The sequence below is a fragment of the Tenrec ecaudatus genome, chromosome 18 (genome assembly GCF_050624435.1).
Source record: "Tenrec ecaudatus isolate mTenEca1 chromosome 18, mTenEca1.hap1, whole genome shotgun sequence".
Lineage (NCBI taxonomy): Eukaryota > Metazoa > Chordata > Mammalia > Afrosoricida > Tenrecidae > Tenrec > Tenrec ecaudatus.
This window is the reverse complement of record NC_134547.1, coordinates 21,385,932-21,405,356: the sequence shown is the minus strand read 5'-3', so window position 1 is coordinate 21,405,356 and position 19,425 is coordinate 21,385,932.

Genomic DNA, 19,425 nt, shown 5'->3' with positions numbered 1-19,425 from the left:
TAATGGGGAGAAATGGGGAGAACATACCAGAGGGCAAGAGGTCCCTTCTGCATTAGCTCCTTACTATTGCCTTCTTCAAGGGATATGAAGTGGCAAGTTACTTGAGAAAATGCTTACGAAATCAAGCTTGCTTCCTGGCCTACTGACACCTGCCTTCCACCTGTCTTGGGAAACCTCATAGCATTTGTGGTGGCAATTTGGTACAACTGAGTTCAGTGTAATCCAAAGTTCAGGGACCATTTCAATCATGCGAGTCTCTCTGGTGTGTGTGTGTGTATATGTGTGTGTGTGTGTGTATTTGGGGATATTAAAACCAGAACCAAATCAAACTCACTGAGATCGAGTCTATGCCGAATGTAGGACAGAGTAGAACTGCCCTGTGAGTTTCTGAGGCCAGAACTCTTGATGGTAGTAGACAGCCTGCTCTTTCTCCCTTAGAGCGAGTGGCAGTTTTGAGATGCCGACTTTTTGGATCACAGCCCAAGATGTAACCATGACGCCACCAGGGCTCCTTTGGGAAGAGATTAGGAAGGTTGAAAAATTACAAGTGACAGGACACTGAGTTGTTATAATCCTCTGTGAAATGAGAATGGAAACAAACGAGAATATGGTGGTATTACCAAGGTCAAATGTGAGGGAGGTAGAGCCCTTTGCTCGGAGCTGGACACATAACGGGCACTCAGTCATTCTTTGTGCCCATCACGCTTCCTTAGCTGTCACTGGGGATTCACTGCGCTGGCTCAGATTCATTACGAACTCACCCGTCCTTTTACTGAAAATCCCTTGAAGGCTGGACCAGGCTCCGTTCTCACAGCTCTGTTCCGTACAAGCTGCACAGTGTCCTTACAATGTTAGAGTAGTTGATATCACTTCTGGTTTCTCTCGAAAGAATAGGTGTGTGGTTGACTGAAAGCCAAGGGGCAGCTGCCCGACACAGGACCTGGCTTCCTTGTCCTGTGTAAATGTCTACCTCGTCGGCTTGACCTCTCTATGTTGTCTTGTAAACCTGTATGTACAACTGGAGACCCTAATGTTGCAAACATTTAATGAGCTCAAAAGGCTGAAGGTTCAGGTTCCCAGAGAAGCACCTTGGAAGATCGATGTCCCCAAATAACAGCCAGTGAAAACCCTAGAGAGGTATGTATGGACTGTGATAAGAGCAGTAAGAGTCCCCCAAAAAATGATTTTAAAAAAAGACGTCTCAGGAAAGAAGGCAGAATGGAAAGAGGAAACACTGGGAGGAAGGGAGCTAAGTGATGGTATGTTGAGGGGGTTGAAATGGATGAGTTGGAAGAAAATAGGTATCCATTGTTGAATGTAAACTAATGATCTGCTCTGTCAACTCCATCTAAGTCTATTGTTAAGTGCCAATACACAGTGGTATGGTGGTTACATCATCTGTTGCCAATTAGAGGTGGAGTTTAGCCTGTCAATCAGGTCGCAGCTTGATGACCTCATTTGGAGGCACTAAGGAGATAAATAGCTCGCTGGGAGTGGGGGACACGCTCACTCCCTGCATGACATGCTTGCTGACAAGACACATGGAGCTATGCTAGAGCCCTGGAGCTGAAGGAGCCAGGTGGAAACCCCTGCCAGCCCTGAGATGCCTCTACCTCCACTGGAGCCACAAGAGTATCCGCCCACTGACCTGCGATCTTACAGCATTCGGCATCATTGCATGTGTTTTGTGAGTCTGAAGAGGACTTTATAGATTGGTATTGGACATATGGGCTAATATCGGACTTATGGACTTGATCTGGACTGGACTGGGACATTTTCTCAATATTCTCTGCTCTTGTATATAAAACTCTTTCTTATATACATATGCATGTTTATGAATTTGTTTCTCTATCTTCCTGGACAAACACTAGTGGTTACATGAAAAAAAAGGAAAAGAAAAAAGAAAACCCCACAGAGGAGCCTGACTGTAACATACATGGGTTCCCTGTAAGTCAGTTGAATATAGAGCAAAGTGATTGGGGGAGGGGAGGAAAGGAGGGAGGGAGGCAACAGAATTTGTAAACAGCTTGCTTGAAGAACAAGAGTATAATGAAATACTAAATTTCATTCCTGCTACGAGGAGCTTACAGACAAGAAGTGTGAGACATTTAAATCTGCCTACAGACCAGAACAAGACATGACAATACCCCGGCCTTCTGGTTGAGTCACAATAACACACATATGCACGCACACACACATGCACACGCATGAAGAGACTTACAAATAGAATGAGCAACAGAAGAAAAAAAAAGAGATTAAACTCCATAATCCATTAAAACATTGAGCCAAGGTGGAGTGCTCAATTTGGGTGCTAAGCACCGACACAGAGGACAGTCACTGAGTGGCAAGGTTTCGGGGCAGGACTAGAGGCACCTTATCAATGAGAGGCATCTTATCTTTGAGATAAGGCAGTTTCTTTATCCGAATCTTCATCCACGTATGATTATAGGATGAGCAGGAGGGAGTCTTTCCACTTTTCTATAGTGTGTTTTAGTGGAAAATATTTTTTACATTTCCTTCTTTGACAGGTTTCCACCTTAGACCGGGTTTGGCTCTTACAGGTTTTACTGTACACACTAAGAAGCAGCTACAAGGATTTTTTCAATGCAGTAATTATGTTAGACAGGGTTCTCTAGAGAAACAAAACTAGGACACTTATGATTTTATATATATTTATATAGATATATATATGCACCGTAAGAAATGAACAGCTAATTGGTTGATAGAGCAGTATAAATGGCTCAGTGCAACTCACTTCTTGAGGGCCAAGGGTGCAAGTCAAGGAAGCAGACAGCTGAGTCCTCTATAGAGCAATTCAGGCTATCCGGCCACAGGCAGCAAACAGCAAGGCAGGTCACCAACAGTCAGCCAGATGACAGGATCCAACAGGCCCCAGCTCCAGCGATGTATACTCCAGTAGGGTGGCGAAGCAGATCTTGAAGGAAACTCAAATTATAGTAACACAGTCCATGGTTAGGTGTCCCACAGGCAGTGCAGTTTGAAAATTGAGGCAGAGAACAAGCTAACGTAGCCACACACTCTTCTGATCATCAAAGAGCAAGAGACAAGAAAGGTGAGGCTCTCCAAACCATTTATCTTACCACTCTTCAATTAATCCCATGTGTGCTCATTGGCGAGGTTGGCACAATAAACATACCTATCACAGTAATGTTTCCAATAGCTCAAATTTGACAATGACCTACAGGTCCACCCAAAAGAGACTGGATGAACATAGGATATTCATTCAGTAGAGAAAACCAAGTTGAAAATTGACATCTACGGTGTGAAGATGATTTAGGTAAGCTTACACATTTTCCAAGCAATACTGTAAGTTTGTGGGCAAATCCTTCTGTATGGAATCATGGCTAGGAAAGATGCGTGCTGATCTGAGGACTGTGTTATCACTAGGGAGGTCCAAGCGGGAATGTGATCAAGGCCTTTAGCTCCATCTATAACGTTTTCTTTCTTAAAACAAATAGGAAGCAAACAGACCACATTGTTAATATGTTTCAAACCTGGGGAAAGTACACACCAGGTGTTGTTTTTTTTTAGTACTTAAAAAAATATTCTTTTCTGTAAGCTTGACCTACTTAGCAATCATACAAAATTATTCAAGCAATAATCATAAAGAAAACTTAACTGGCCCGTGAGGGACAAGCTGGACACTCGGTTTGGGGCATGGTTCACACTAGCTCCTCAACAAAGTCCCTCCTGAGAGTCTGTTTATTTCATCACAAGCCCACACAACAGTGGTACTGTGGAGGTGGTCCCAGAAGTCAAACACGGCGAATTGCTTTTTAAGAGTGAATACTGTCTTGACAACCAGCCTTCTATTTTTTTTTTTTTACAACTAAGGCAACATACTCCCTCTTCAATTAGCTAGGAACCGCAACTTTGAAAAGGATAGTGCAGTATTCATCGCCAAAAAAGAATGTTTCACAATCAATCCTGAATCACAGCACTGTCAGTGGTAGGAAAATGCCCATAGGTCTACAAGGAAGGCCAATTAATAAGACTCTGATTAAAATTTACCCACCAACCACTAATGCCGAAGATGAACTTGAAAAGTGTTACCAACTTCTGCAGTCTGATATTGATCAAACATATAACCAAGATACCCTAGGAATTATTGGTGATTAGAATTCAAAAGCTGGCGATCATGCATGCAATGTGGGAAGTTGGGACACATGGCGTGGTGATGGAACCCCACCAGGGAGTGCACAATGGGCTTTTCTAGTCCAAAGATCACTGTGTCAGTCTGGGTAGACTATAGAAACAAATCCATAGACACTCATGTGTATAAGAGAGAGTTGTATATAAAGGGTAAGTGTACATTAAGGAAGCATCCCAGCCCAGTCCAGATCAAGTCCATAAGTCCAATATTAGCCCATATGTCCAATACCAATCTATAAACTCATGTAATAATGCTGAATGCAAGACGATCACAGGCCAGTGGGTAGAAAGCCTTTGGATCCAGTGGCAGTGTAAGCATCTCAGCGCTGGCAGGGGCCTCCATGTGGCTTCTCCCGCACCCAGGACTGCATCAGGGTTTGGTCCGTGTGACTTCTCCTCAGGGATGTCCTGACAGCCTTGTCAGTTGATTGTCTCTGATGTAATCAGTCTAGAATCTTTCCCACCTCCAGGGAGGAAAAACCAGGTTTCCCAGAATTCTCAGGAGAGAGCCATGCCCACACAGGGGCCTCATTGGCTATGATCTGACTAGCAAGCTAGACTCCATCCCTATACTCTTAATCCTCTTAAGTCCCAAGTTGACAAATGATTATATAACTACCACAATCACTTTTGAAACATATATAGGCCCTATATACCTGGATCTTGCCAGATGTAATACACAGAAATCAGCTATATCTGTGGAAAGAGAAAATGGAGAAGCTTAATCTCATCAGCCTGAACAAGGCCAGGGACTGACTGAGGAACATACCATCAATTGTTCATTTACATATTCAAGCAGAAGTGGAAGAAAATTACAACCAATTTAAGGGTATCAAAGTACAATCTTGAGTATATCCCATCTGATTTAGACATCATCTCAAAAATGAATCGGATGTACTGAACCTTAACTAGTAAATACTAGATGAATTGTGGGATGATATTGAGGAAATCATGCATGAAAACATCAAAAGGTCATTTGAAAGGCATGAAAGAAAGACCCACATGCATGCCAGAATGAGACTCTGAAGCTTGCTCTTGAATTCAGAGTAGCTAAAGTACATGGAGGAACCGATGAGGTTAACAGAGCACAACAGATAGTGTCAGAGGGCCGCTCATGAAGACCAAGCAAGTTATTATCATGAAATATGCAAGGAGCTGGAATTGGAAGACCACACAGGATGGACATGCCCAACATTTTTCAAGCTGACAAAAAAAAAAAAAAAAGAAAACCTGAAGAAAAAAATTCAAGCCCTCAGTTAAAATCTTGAGGGACTCTGTGGGCATCAGGAGAAGAAGGAAGGAATACGTAGAGTCACAGTACTGAAAAGGACTGGTTACCACTCCACGAACACAGGAAGTAGCCGATGATAAAGAGGCGGTGGTATTGAGGGAAGATGTCCAGGCTGCTCTGAGGCAGGGGTCAGACACGAGAATCCAGGATCGGACAGCAGAGCATTAGAGCTAGCTCAGCATGTGATCGCAATCCTGGCAGCACTCCCTCCTCTATTCCAAGACGTTCAGAAGAGAATCCCCTGGACAACAGATTGGAAAGAGATGGGTATTTGTGCCCATTCCGATGCAAGGTGAGCGACCTGACAATATTAATGTCACATGCCGGTACATTTTGGCGGAGGGCGGTTCAAAATCAGTTGCAGAAGCCCATCCCCAGGGAACTGTCCGAAGTTCAAGTCCTATTCAGAAAAAAACATGGCCAGAGGGTTATCGTTGCTGACTTCAGCTGGGTCCTGGCTGAGAGCAGAGACTGCTGGAAGGATGTTTACCTGTGTGTTGCTGACTGGGTGGATGATAATGAATTATGGATAGCATTGTGAAGAGTGGGAATTCCAGGACTCTTAGATGTGTTCGGGAGAGACCTGTCCACGGCTCCAGAAGGCGGTCATTGGAATAGAACAAGGACATAGCATATGGTTTAAAACCAGGAAAGGTGTGTGTCTGGGTGTGGTAGTTATAGAATCGTTTGTCAATTTGAGGATTCAGAGTGAAGGGGTGGAATCTAGTCTGTCAATCAGGTCATAGCTCATAAGGCTTCGGTGTGGGCGTGGTCATCTCCTGAGGATTCTGGGAGCTCCTGTATTTCCTCCTTGGAGGTGGGAGACACTTCTCTCTCTGATCACTCCCTGACAGACACTACTGACAAGACACGTGGTGCTATATGCTACAACCTTGGAAACGCGAGAGGGCAGTTCGACTCTGTCCTAGGAGGCTGTGATGAGTCATAATGAACTTGATGGCAATGGGGGTGCTGTACCGCAGACATAACAAAAGAGAACACCCTCACCCTTAGAGGGAATTGATTCAGCGAATGTCCACTGATCCGCGCTCACCTGACCCGCTTCACATCACTTGTATTCTGGAGAAGCCACATGGACCTACCCTGATGCAACCAGACCTATGGAGCCAGAGAAGCCACGTAGAGATCCCTGCCAGCACTGAGATGCTTACAATGCCACTGGATCCAGAAGACTTCCAACCCGATGGCCTGCAATCCTACTGCATTAGACGTCATTGCATATGTTTAATGAGATAAATAGCTTGCTGGAGGTGGGACACACGCTTACTCCCTGTGAGACATACTTGCTGACAAGACACACGGAGCTACCCTTGAAGGAGCCATCTGGAGACTCCTGCCAAGACTGAGATGCCTCTACCACCACTGGATCCACAAGACTTTCTGCCCAGTGGCCTGTGATCGTCCTGCACTCTGCATCATTGCAGGTGTTTTCTGAGTCTGAACAGGACTTTATAGATTGGTATCGTACATATGGGGTGAAGATAACTTTATCGATTGGTATTGGATATATGGGCTAATATCAGACTTATGAACTTGATCTGGACTGGGCTGGGATGTTTTCTCAATACTCAATTGCTCTTGTATATAAACCTCTTTCTTATTCACATGAGTCTCTATGAATTTGTGTCTCTCGTCTACCCGGTCCAACACACTGGGCTATAGACTTTCATTATACTTATTCATTTTTTCCCTAGATGGCACCTAAGTACAACAAAGAAGAATTGATGCCTTTGAACTTTGGTGCTGGAGAAGAATACTGAATATACTATGGACTGACAAAACAAAACACAAAACACAAAACAAAGCAAATCTGTCTTAGAAGAAATATTCCCAGAATGCTCCTTAAAATGAGGATGGTGGGACTTCAGCTCATGTGCTTTGGGCATGTTCCAGAGGGACCAGTCCCTGGAGGAGGAGCTCACGTTTGGTAGGCAGGGTCAATGAGAACGAGGAAGGCCCTTGATGAGATGGATCGGCAGAATGGCTGCAACAATGGGTTTGAACATAGCAATGACTGCAAGGAGAGCCAGGGTCAGGGTTCATTCTGCTTTACATAGGGTTACTATGAGCCGGAACCAACTTGAGGATGCTAACAACAAGACCTCCCATCGCGTCTCGTGTCACTTAACAGATGAACCTACAACCCTCCTGAGGGCTTTCTCCAAAATCACAGACAAACCATCCCACCCCAAAGCCTTTCATCTCCAGCCCTCTCGCATTCCTCACACGAATCGCGTCTTCTCACAGCAATGTGACCCGAAAACATGTTCCGTTGCAGTGCCTCCAATGACAAGAGATTTCTTTTCCATATCGCCGCCCCCCTCCCCCGCCACACCCACCCACCAGGCACTCCTTCACTCTGATCTCCTCCCAGGAGCTCTGTGTTAGTCTGGGTACATTAGAGAAACAAATCCACAGAAACTCATGTATAAGAGAGAGTGTTATATAAAGGGTAAGTGCACATCAAGAAAACATTCCAACCCAGTGCTGCCCAAGCCCACAAGTCCAACATTAACCTATATGTCCAACACCAATCCAGAAAGTCCTCTTCCATCTCACAAAACAGATGCAATGATGCTGACTGCAGGAGGAAAGCTGAGTCAGTGAGTGTGTAAGCATCTCAGCTCTGCCAAGGGTCTCCACACGGCTGCTCCAGCACCCAGGGCTGCATCGGGGTAGGTCCATGTGACTTCTCCTCGGGGATGTCTTGCAGGAAGTGAGCCTTGCAAGCTAAAGCAGGGAACTGGCTAAGGCAGCTGCACCCTGGTCCGACCATCAGAAAGCAAGAGACCTGAGAATTCGAAAGGGGAGACTCACTGAGCCATTTATCCCTCTGCCCTTCAATTAACCCCACATGTGTTTATTGGCTAGGTTGGCACAATAAACTAATTACCTCAAGCCCCAAGAGCCCCTTATGCCAAATCAGATCATGCCACCTCCCTACTCTCAGCCTTCTAGTGCTTTCCCATTACACCCAGAGAAAATATTATCAAGGGACCCCAAGAGCTGTTTCTCATGATCTGACTCCTCTCCTCGTTCTTTATTCACTCTGCTCTAGCTAGCCAGCCTCCTTGGGGCTTCTGAAACAGGGCAAGTTGCCTGGATGACGCATGTCCCCTTCCTGTATTCCTTCATGTCATTTTATTGAGGTCTCTGCTGAGATGACAGACACCTCCTCAGCCAGGCTGTCTGGTCTGATGATCATATGTGGAGCATCATGTGTCCCGTCGATCTTCTAACTCTGCTTTACTTTCCTATAGCTCTTAAACATAACCACAAGTGGGAGGACAGCGCAGGCCTGGGCCTGCTTGGTGTGTTCCAGTCTGTCGGACACAGGATTGCTCTGAGTTAGAACTGATTCGGTGGCACCTAACAACACTTCTTGTGACCAGAAACACCTGATTACACATTTCTTATCATCTTAGTTCTCGAGAGCTGCACTGTTCAATACAGTCGACCGAAGTTCCAAGTGGCCATTAGACACCTGACATAAGCAGAAAGAACTGACATGGGGCATAAAATACACTACATAATTCTGAAGACTTATTCCAAGGAAAAGAATGCAAAATATCTCACTGATACTTTTTATATTAATGACATGTTGAAATGATATTTTGGATTAATATTTGAGTTTAATGAAATACACTGAAATTAATTTCACTTGTTCTGACTTCTAAAAAATTTGATTAAAAAAATTAAAATTATATATGGGTCTTACATTATATTTCTAGTAGAGGGTGTTGGTCTAGGTCAGTCGTGTAAAGCTGGGGATCCGGTCTGTTTTGATCCCCACTGTATCCCTAGCACATAGTAGGCAATCAGCAAACATGTGTGTGCATTGAGTAAAGAACCAGCCTCCTCCTCCATGCCTAATCCTAACCGGGACATATGTGTCAAGGCTCCTTCAGAGACTGCTAGACAGTGACTGCCTTCCCACCTTCCCCTTGAGAGCCCTTTCCCCAGAGGTATCACTTGATATCATATAAAAAAAATTCCCTCCACGATATTTCTTTTCGCGATCTTTCCAGGAGGCAAGGGACCCTACTTTCAAATCCCATAGCACCTTTGCACGACGTCCGTGTTCCTGGGAGAGTGTGTGTTCACACGACCCTGAAACACTCAACCAGAAGCCCTGGCTCACAGCGACAAACCCACTCTTTAGACACAGTATCTTTTATCGCTCACTCCTAACGCAGCACAAAGGAGCAGGCCCGGATGTCCCTTCAGCACTGATGGCAACATTTCCCAGAACCTCCAATCACCACAGGTCTCTCTTACGCTGTCAACTTCTTAATTCTTAGCAGAACACCTGGGGTCCCTTCCCTATGAGGGGCGGGGCATGAAGACTTTTCACTCCTTAAATTATCTTCACATGAGATTATTCAGCGTTTTACAGAGGCAGACGGATTTGATTGAGAGACTTGGCTTATTCGCTATACATGTAAAAAGTAAATCCCTTTATCACACCACCTCATTGTTCTATAAACCATCCGAATCGATCTAGTTTGTATAATCTATTCAATATTGAGTTTTAAAACGTGGCACGTTTTATCTGGTCATGCTTTCGCACTTATCTTTCTCAAATATCTCAAAGAAACGCCCCAAGGTTTCCTTTCGAGGCCCCTGTCACTCAAAGGGCTCTGCGCAGGAATAAACCTGTTCTCTCTGAGGCCCAAAGGTGTAGTTCTACGAGTCTAGAGTGGTTGGGTCAGCTTCCTATTTCCACATGCTTTTCCGTTCCAACGTTAACGTTCCCTCCCGTTCTCTCTCAGCGACACGGCCAGGAGGGATGCTGACCTTGGCTACCGTCTACTGACATCTCACGACTGTACCTTTCTTACCTTACGACCTTCCGGTTGGCGTGAACTGCGCATGCTTTATGGCTCTGGGATTCTAGCTTTTTTCGATTTACTTTCCGTTAAGACTTTTCACTGCGGGCCCCTTAGGCTGAGCCCTGCTCATTCTTTCACCCGTTTGCCTTGTGTGGTTGCAGGGGAAGGCATCTGCAGACCTTGGTCCAGGTGTGTTCTCCAAGTCCCGTTCTCTCTGTACAGGCCCCGAAGGGCCCAGACTCACCGGGGCAGGTGCAGCAAGGTGGGAAAGGTGAAGCACAGTAAGGGGGACATTGAGGAGCAGCGCTGCGGTTGGAGACTGCTTTTCAGGAAGAAGAGGAGACTCTGCTGCAGTTACGGAGTCTTTATTCTCAAAGCCAAGGTTTAGGTCAATAAGGGGCCTCCATTAGAGGCGTGAACTTGGCAAGGGGTCTCTGCCTGAGGACACAGGCGCTCCAGGTCTGTGGGGAATGTGGGAGGCACGGTGTCATCACACCTGGGGGGTGTACCTTTCTGACTCCCTCTCCGATGCTTCTTCCTGGCTTGAGGGTTGAAGCCGGGTGAGGAGGGACGCACGAGTCATAGCTGGGTTCTGTTAGATCTCTCTGGAGATAGAGTTGCACCTTGATCCTTGGCTCCACGCGAGAAAGAATTCACGCCGAAGCCTGGCTTGTGATCCAAGTGAGTTTAATGAGAGTTAGAAGAAGTTCCAGGTTTTACGCGGCACCCATAGGACTCCTCCCGACCATGCAGCCTGGCAGACACTGCTCAGCATCATGCAAAGTTCCCTCTCTCTGCGATTCTATGTTAGATCTCTCCCAAGTTCTCTCTCTCCAGACTCTAGGCTCCTGCCTTTTCAAGGATTCCAGGGGGAGGCGTGGTGGGCGACCCCCCAGTTGGACCCCATCAGCTGAATAGAATTCACCTGGCCCAGGTGGGCCAGTCCAGGTTTAGCGCCCACCCATGCCCACTGCGGGGAAACCTGAGCCTCTGAGCATGTGCAGTGCGCCGCTTCTTGTTCCCGCGCTTGGCTTTCTGGGCATGCGTTAACGGACATCCCCATCCCTGCGCTTATCAGCCTAACAGGTTCCAGTCCTGGTTCTGACATTTTTGTTACCTTGATACATTGGTCAACTCCCCAAGTTTGAACCTCAGTTTCCCCATCAACAGTATGCGGTCAGTTGTAGGTTACTGTGAAGCAAGACTGTGATGAAGCAGAGTCCTGTCTCTTTCTCAGTGCTCAGGGAATTCTAGAGGAGGAGGGTCATCTGTCCAGCATGAGCTGAATCAAAAGCCTTGTCAGTTGGGAGCTTTGTGATCTTGGACCAGGTCTGTAGCCCTGCTCTGAACTTTTAAGTTCTTCCTTGAGAGCTGTGTTGTCTTGAGCACCTGACGTGTGATGGGTCCTGAGTTAGTTTATTGTGCCAACCTGGCCGATAAACACATGTGGGGTTAATTGTAGGGTGGAGAGATAAATGGCTCAGTGAGCCTCACCTTTCGAGTTCTCGGGTCTCTTGCTTTGTGATGGTCACACCAATGTGCAGCTTCCTTAGCCAGTTCCCTGCTTCATCTGGCAAGGCTCACTCCCTGCGAGACATCCCCGAGGAGAAGCCACATGGACCTACCCCTATGCAGCCCTGGGTGCTGGAGCAGCCGTGTGGAGACCCCTGCCAGCGCTGAGATTCTCACATGTTCACTGACTCGGCTTTCCCCCTGCAGTCAGTGTCATTGTGTGTGTTTTGTGAGATGGAGGAGGACTTCATGGATTGGTGTTGGACATACGGGTTAACGTTGGACTGTGGGCTTGGGCAGCACTGGGTTGGGATGTTTTCTTGATGCGCACTTACCCTTTATATAACACTCTCTCTTACACATGAGTTTCTGTGTATTTGTTTCTCTAAAGTTCCCAGACTAACACAGGACCCAATTGAGCTGTGCTGCAAATGTACAATCCACACCGTGGAGACTTAGGAAGGAGTCCTGGGGCGTGGTGGGTTAAACCTGTGGGGAATGAAGAACCTTGTGAAAGTGTAAGCGTCCTGATCTCTACAAAGGGCTTGGGAGACCAGCTCTAGTGTTAGAGGAAGACCTCCCCAGTCACAAGAGAATGGATAAAGTTGAAAATACACAATCTCCAGGTAGAAAGATTTCTCCATCATGGCCCTCAATGAGAATGCTAACAGAAAGGTGTCTCCTACAGGTGCCTGGCGCTTCACCGGCCAGGGAACTTGCATGCTTGTCTTTAAGAGCTGTCAACTTTTTTGGTCCCTAACACTCAAGGAGCCAACTACTCCTTTTGTCTCTTAAAGGCCAAGTGCTTATCATGAAGTGTTCTCCTGGGGAGCTCAGGATGTCAAAGACTCACACATGCCCTTTCTGTTGCGTATGTGTCAACTGTAGGCTTGCAGGCCCCGTTACTCTGCAACTCCATTGTATAATAAACTCGCTGCTCTTCCTCCCAAGACTGGAGATCAGCCCCGTGGTGGGTGCCCCGTCTTTCTGTCTCCTTTTTTTCTATAATTGCACAGTTGTCTCGGGACCCCGTTTGACTATGAGGCTGGACCCCACAACTGGTGTCTGAACAGAGACTGAGGAGAACTTCCAGAGGAAGCCCTCCCCCCACAACAACGCCCCCCACTGAAGTTAAAGTGAGTTTGGGGAATTATTTTGAAGGAGAATCGGGTTGGGGGGATTGTTGAAAACTTAAACAGGGTCATGGGGCAAAGTGAGAGTAAGTCTCAAACTTACTGCAGTATGCTCACTCACTTATTGAACCAGCAGGATGTAGCAATAACCCAAAGAGATGCAAGGTTTTCTACAGGTAGTGAAAAAATGACAATTCATAGTTCCCCGAAGAAGGGACTTTAGATCTAGGGACTTGGGGAAAGGTTTCTACAAATTTGAAGAAAGCTCACGGGGAGAGGAGAATATTTCTGTGGAGACCTAGTCTCTGCCGGCACTAGTTACAGTGTCTCCCTGAAAGTAAGACGCCCCTGAAAATAAGACCTACTTACAGTTTTGCCTCTCACTGAAATATAAGTCACCCCCAAAATAAGACCTCCCCCAAAATAAGACCTCCCCGACAATAAGCTCCCTAGAATCTACTGTAACTCTGGACTCAACCGTAGTGGTGGGCCCGCCGCACAGCTCACTCTTTACTGCAGTGGAGCTGGAACAGACATGAAGTGTGAGGTTTCTTTTAATCAGAGAGCCTGCGCTGTCACCAGGACAAGCTGCCACCTGCTGCTCGCTCTGCCCTGACGGAGTCTGGCTGACTCACAATTAGACAGTGAGTCACGTGGGGCAGGAGTCGGGCACATTGTGTGGACACCTAGGGGTGACTGAGGTAGGGAGGGAATGTTTGATAAAGGGGTGGAGGATGTCTGGGGAAGATGTCCACTGGAGGAGGGGGAGGGGAAAACAGGGTAGTAACAAGAAATTCTTGATGCTGTAGGATTCACGGTTTGTCTGGTTATGTTGGTTTGTGATGACAACTACTACCGTACCGTATATTATAGGCAATAAATTTCCTTTTTTTGTTGTTCAACAATAAATGTGTACCGTATTCTTCTTCATGGAAAAATAAGAAATCCCCTGAAAATAAGACCTAGTGCATCTTTGTGAGCAAAAATTAATATAAGACACTGTCTTATTTTCGGGGAAACAGGGTAAAATGGCTTTAGAACCTTTGCAGGCAGAGAAAGGAACAAAAAAGAGGATCATCAGTGTAGTAGGAAGTCTGGTCTGAGCTATCCAAACTTACCAAAGCAGTCTAGCATCTCTGCATGAGTAAGAGTTAGCTGAGGAGACTTGGAAGAAAACTGGAGAAACAGAGACTGACTCATTACTAAGGCTTCTGCTTTGAAACAGGACCCTATAATCCAAGGCTCTGTGCCTCTGGGGGAGTGCAGGGGGCCCAGGGGTGCTAAGGCATGAGAGGAAGACTGCTCTGGAGCTGAGATCAGGGCTGCGAAACAATAGCACCTATGCCTTCGAGGCTAGAGAGAGCGATGGCCGAAGAAAGAGACTTTGAAACCAGACCAGCTTTCCCTGTTCAAGTGCTTGAGCAGCCCCTCGATGTGGACAATCCACAGGGATTTGAAGAATGTCATTCCAGTGCCTTCCTACCCTTTCAAGCAACGGAAATAGCTCAAACAGACATGAACAAATTATGGAGTGGACTCCTCACTTGTTATTGGGATGATCAAATCTCTGGCGGCGGGAAATGCATTGACTAATGCTTGGCACTCCCTGTCAGATTATCTAAAACAAGATGTGCCTATAGTCGGTAAAGCCCTGATAAAGCACATAATGATCCTTCAGTTCTTTAATGTATCCTCCACTTACTATTGTGGTTTTATTTGCTTTACCTCATTAATCACAGTACACTTGCTTATGTTCCATGGTATAATTAAGGTTGTGGGATACATGAAAGCCAGGATAGATAATCCTTCAGGCACAGTAACAGGAGTAACGGTTCCCTGAGGGAACTAGAAGTTGGGGTGGGGTGGGGGGTGGGGCGGAATGCAGCTGATAGCACAGATGACTGTTATAACCCCACTTGAGGGGCATGGACAACAGTATTGTATGTCAATGGATCTATTGGATGGTGTAGGATGTGGCAAAAAGGGGGTTCCTGGGGGAGGGCAGCGAGGGGATAAAGGGTATATCAAGGAGTTCAAGAAGAAAGAAAATGTTTTGAAACTGGCTGTGGGAGCAATTGTACCACACTGTTTGATGTGATTGAACTGTGGAAACTCTGGAATGTTGTGATAGCTGTAAGAGCGCCAAAGAAAATGTTTTATTTTTTTTAAGTGCCTATAGGGGTGTCTGGGTACTTTAGAGAAACAAATCCACAGAAACTCATATATAAGAGAGAGTTTTAGATAAAGGTCAAGTGCGCATCAAGAAAACATCTCAATCCAGTGCTGCCCAAGCCCACAAGTCCAACATAAACCCATATGTCCAACACCAATCCACAAAGTCCTCCTCCATCTCACAAAATACACACTATGATGCCAACCGCAGGAGGAAAGCCAAGTCTGTGAGTATGTAAGCATTTCAGCGCTGGCAGGGGTCTCCACACGGCTGCTCCAGCACCCAGGGCTGCATCAGGGTAGGTTCATGTGGCTTCTCCTCAGTGATGTCTTGCAGGAAGTGAGCCTTGCAAGCTAAAGCAGGGAACTGGCTAAGGCAGCTGCACCCTAGACCAACTGTCAGAAAGCAAGAGACCCAAGAACTCAAAAGGTGAGGCTCACTGAGCCATTTATCCCTCCACCCTTCAATTAACCCCACATATGTTTATCAGCCAGGTTGGCACAATAAACTAACTCAAAGGGTGAATCAGCTGTTGGAAAATGTTGACTTTGTCACCACTGAGGCCCAGTTACAGACCATTGAGCAGGGGCTTTTGCAAAAACATGATATTTGTTTGCAAGCTTGGAAAAGGGTAGTAACATCCAGAGAAAAGAGACAAATGAGGGGACCCTTTCGTACATGCTCATTCTGAAATTTCTGCTGCTGAGTTGCTGGATGTGACTAGCAGAGACTATAACTTTCAGGGTGTATGAAATACATGTGTGCTTATGTGCATGTGTGTGTTTGTGTGTTGAGGCGTCCTCAGGTATTGAAGACAGGTAATAACCTAACTATCCAGGAGGTGGCAGGCTGAATCTGGGGAATGACAGCAAGTGCGGGGGGGGGGGGGGGGGGGGGCGGGCGCTCTTCCTAATCACCAGGATCTATGTCTTTGTGACCTGGGTGTGACTTATTTACTCTCAAAAGAGGGATGTGCTTCTGACTATTCACTGTGTGCTGTGTGTGTGTGTGTGCATTGTGTGTCGACTTGGGTCCTCCCTGCAGTGTGTTGTAATTCTAATCCCTGTGCCTGTGAAGGAGACCCTGTTTGGACGTATATCAACTCCTCACTTGTCAGCTGTCTCATTAGATGACATTTCATATTTACAACAGGAGCTTTAAAAAGGGATCACCAATATGGAAAAATCCCTTTTTTCCTCTCTTTAAATATTCTTACATGTGTAAGCGTGCTTTACACAATTGATGTATGTGTGGGTTGTGATAAGAGTTGTATGAGCCACAATAACATGATTTAAAAAATTCTTACATGAAAAAATTGTATATGAACTCAGGATATGTCCCACAGCTGATGATTATTTAAAATTACTGTTAGCCATAAGGCCATTGTGGGGTACTTGTCTGAACTCTGCTGTAATTCCTGGTGACACCTGGTGGATAATTGTAGAACTGCAGTCTTCCTGATGTTCCAACCTCTAAACCATTTTAAAGCCTGGGGGATATATATATATATATATATATATATATATATATATATATATATATATATATATATATATATATATATATATATATGTGTGTGTGTGTGTGTGTGTGTGTTTTGGACATGAATGTTGTATGTCTGGCAGTTGAGGTAACACTGACAGTGATGGTTAAGGTTAGAGTCCACCTGGCTGGTCAATGGTTCTTAGTGGCTTGGCATTTAGGTCATGATGCGCTCTGATGTGGTGACTCTCCCGCTTCAAAGAATGCCACTTTTCATCTAATGACCTGGTCAATTAGAACCTGGCCACGTTGATGAAGGAAAGGTGGGCAAAGAACTCTCTTTTGAGGATGAGTTCTTAACCTTCTCTCTTTGGAATGTGTTCTCATAACTTGGAGTTCCGACGCAGACACACACACACACAGGGGGAATAGACCTCCTGAGGAAAAGGCCCTCTAAGCAAAGGAATGCCAAGGACCTTTCTGGGCTCTCATGAGAAAGGACTCTCTCCTACAGCCAATGCCCTCACTGGAACGCCTAACCCTCCAGAGCTCATCTTTCTCCTGCAGAGCAGCCGGCGGGTTCTAACCTCTGATATTTTCACCAGCAGTTCAGTGCTTAACCGCTGTGCCACCAGCCTTCCTTTCTCTTTATGCTCTACTCATTTGAACGTGTCTGTGCTCCGACGACATCATTGAACTCACATGTCCTCTCCACTCAACAGTCTATGCTGATCCTGGAGCCCTGGAAACCATTTCCTTCAGAGGCGACAGGGATGGAAAAACAGACCCGATAAAGGTCAGTGGGCGTGGAGTGCAGTCTTTGAGACAGGAGAGCTCTCGGGCGAGGATCGCGGCCCAATTAGGACAATAATCTGGCTCAGGGGTTCTTGGCAAAGAGCAAATCAGGTACTATTTCTGAAGCCACTTTCTCATGTGAATGGGGATGTTTAAGGTACTTTGCAACTTGGCTGCTATAATGAGTTCGTACACTCACCCACACTCCACTCTGTGCGACATGAAGGGGACTGGGTGGAAAACCCGGGAGGCTGGGCCCGATAGCAACCTGCTGCTAGTGAGTCGCAAGTTTCTTTCTCCCAAAACATATTTATTCATTTGTGAAATACCCACTCTTGTCTGGAATGGGTTGGAAGCTCAGGATGCACAGGTGAACAGGAAGGACACGTTGTTCTTGAGTTTGTATTAAAAAGGGGAATACAGGCAATAAACAGGTAACAAGGACACACATAAATAAGAAGTAATTGCAGTTAATGGTGGTGTGTTAGTCTGGGTAGACTAGAGAAACAAATTCATAGACACTTGTGTGTGTATAAGAATGAAGATCGTATATTAAGAAAACATCCCAGTCCAGATCAAGTCCATAAATCCAATATTAGCCCATATGTCCAATACTAGTCCATAAATTCCTCTTTAGATGCACGCAGCCATGCAATGATGCCGAATGCAGGAAGATCACAGGCTGGTGCGTGGGAAGTCTTGTGGATACAGTCGCGGTGGGTGCATCTCAGTGCTGGTATGGATCTCCATGTGGCTTCTCCAGCTCCAAGTCTCTGGTTCCATCAGTGTGCCTCCATGTGGCTTGTCAACAGGATTGTCTCACAAGGAGAGGAAGCAGAGTCTATTTATCTCCTTCACACCTGCAAATGATGTCATCATGCTGTGACCTGATTGACAGGTTAGATCCCACCCATCCACAATTGACATCAGATTATGTAACTGCCACAGATGGTGAATTGAATAAATGCATTTTCATTCACCTAAAATAATAGTCATGAGATCTTTTAAAAAGACATTAAATCCATTAAGTGAGAGAGAGAGAGAGAGAGAGAGAGAGAGAGAGAGAGAGAGAGAGAGAGAGAGAGAGAGAGAGAGGATACTACCTATACCACCAAAAAAAGAGTTTAGAAGTTTAGAGAGTACATGACTGATTGACTTAGCAGATCCATGAAAGTTGAATTCCTTATGGATTGTTATAGGAGCTGTAAGAGTCCCCAGTAAAATTATTTTTTTTTAAAGAAGAAGAAGAAAGAAAGTGGAATTCCAAGCCCAAACTCAACTGAGTTTCCACTGCAGAATTCGCAAAAGGCTAACGAACTGGTAGCTACAATTTAAGCCTCTCTGGAAAAGGGAGCCAAGGGCAAGCTAGCATAGGAAAGATTACTCAGACGTCTGTTTACAAAGGATTTCCAGAGAACAACAGAGGATGCCAGATCGTGACATAAGCAAAGCAGCTACCAGCTTCCAGCCCCTGAGAAACCTCCCCCAAATGGTTAGAACGGCAATGAAAGGAAAGTGGACCCAGAGCGTGAGTTTTAATGAACAGGTTTTATTAGCGTTAACGACCTGCCCAGGTGTTTAGCATGGATGAAAGTAAAGGGATGGGGGTGAGGGGAGTTTAGAAGACAAAGTAAGGGAGACTAGCGGAAAGTAAGAAATGGAGAGCGAGAGGGGAGGAGACAGAGGGTCAGATGCGCGCCCACAGGAGAAGGTGAAGAGAAAGCCAACAAGGGAATCCCGCGTTAATCCATCTTGGCGATAGGAATAAATTATCGTGTCTCAAAGGAGCCCTTGCTCCTCCCATTCCTACGGCTCCCCCCATTCCTACCCCCACCCCAGCTGGCAGGCCAATGAAGAGAGGGGAAGATTTCTGTGAGCTGTCTTGAGAAGGCGAGGTGTTGCATTAGCTCGGTGGGATGGAGAAGGAATCGGAGGTGCTGGCTGTGGCTGGGAACCTCAGTGTTACAGCTGGACCTTTAGAAGTAGGTGAATGTATAGTCTGAGAAATACGGA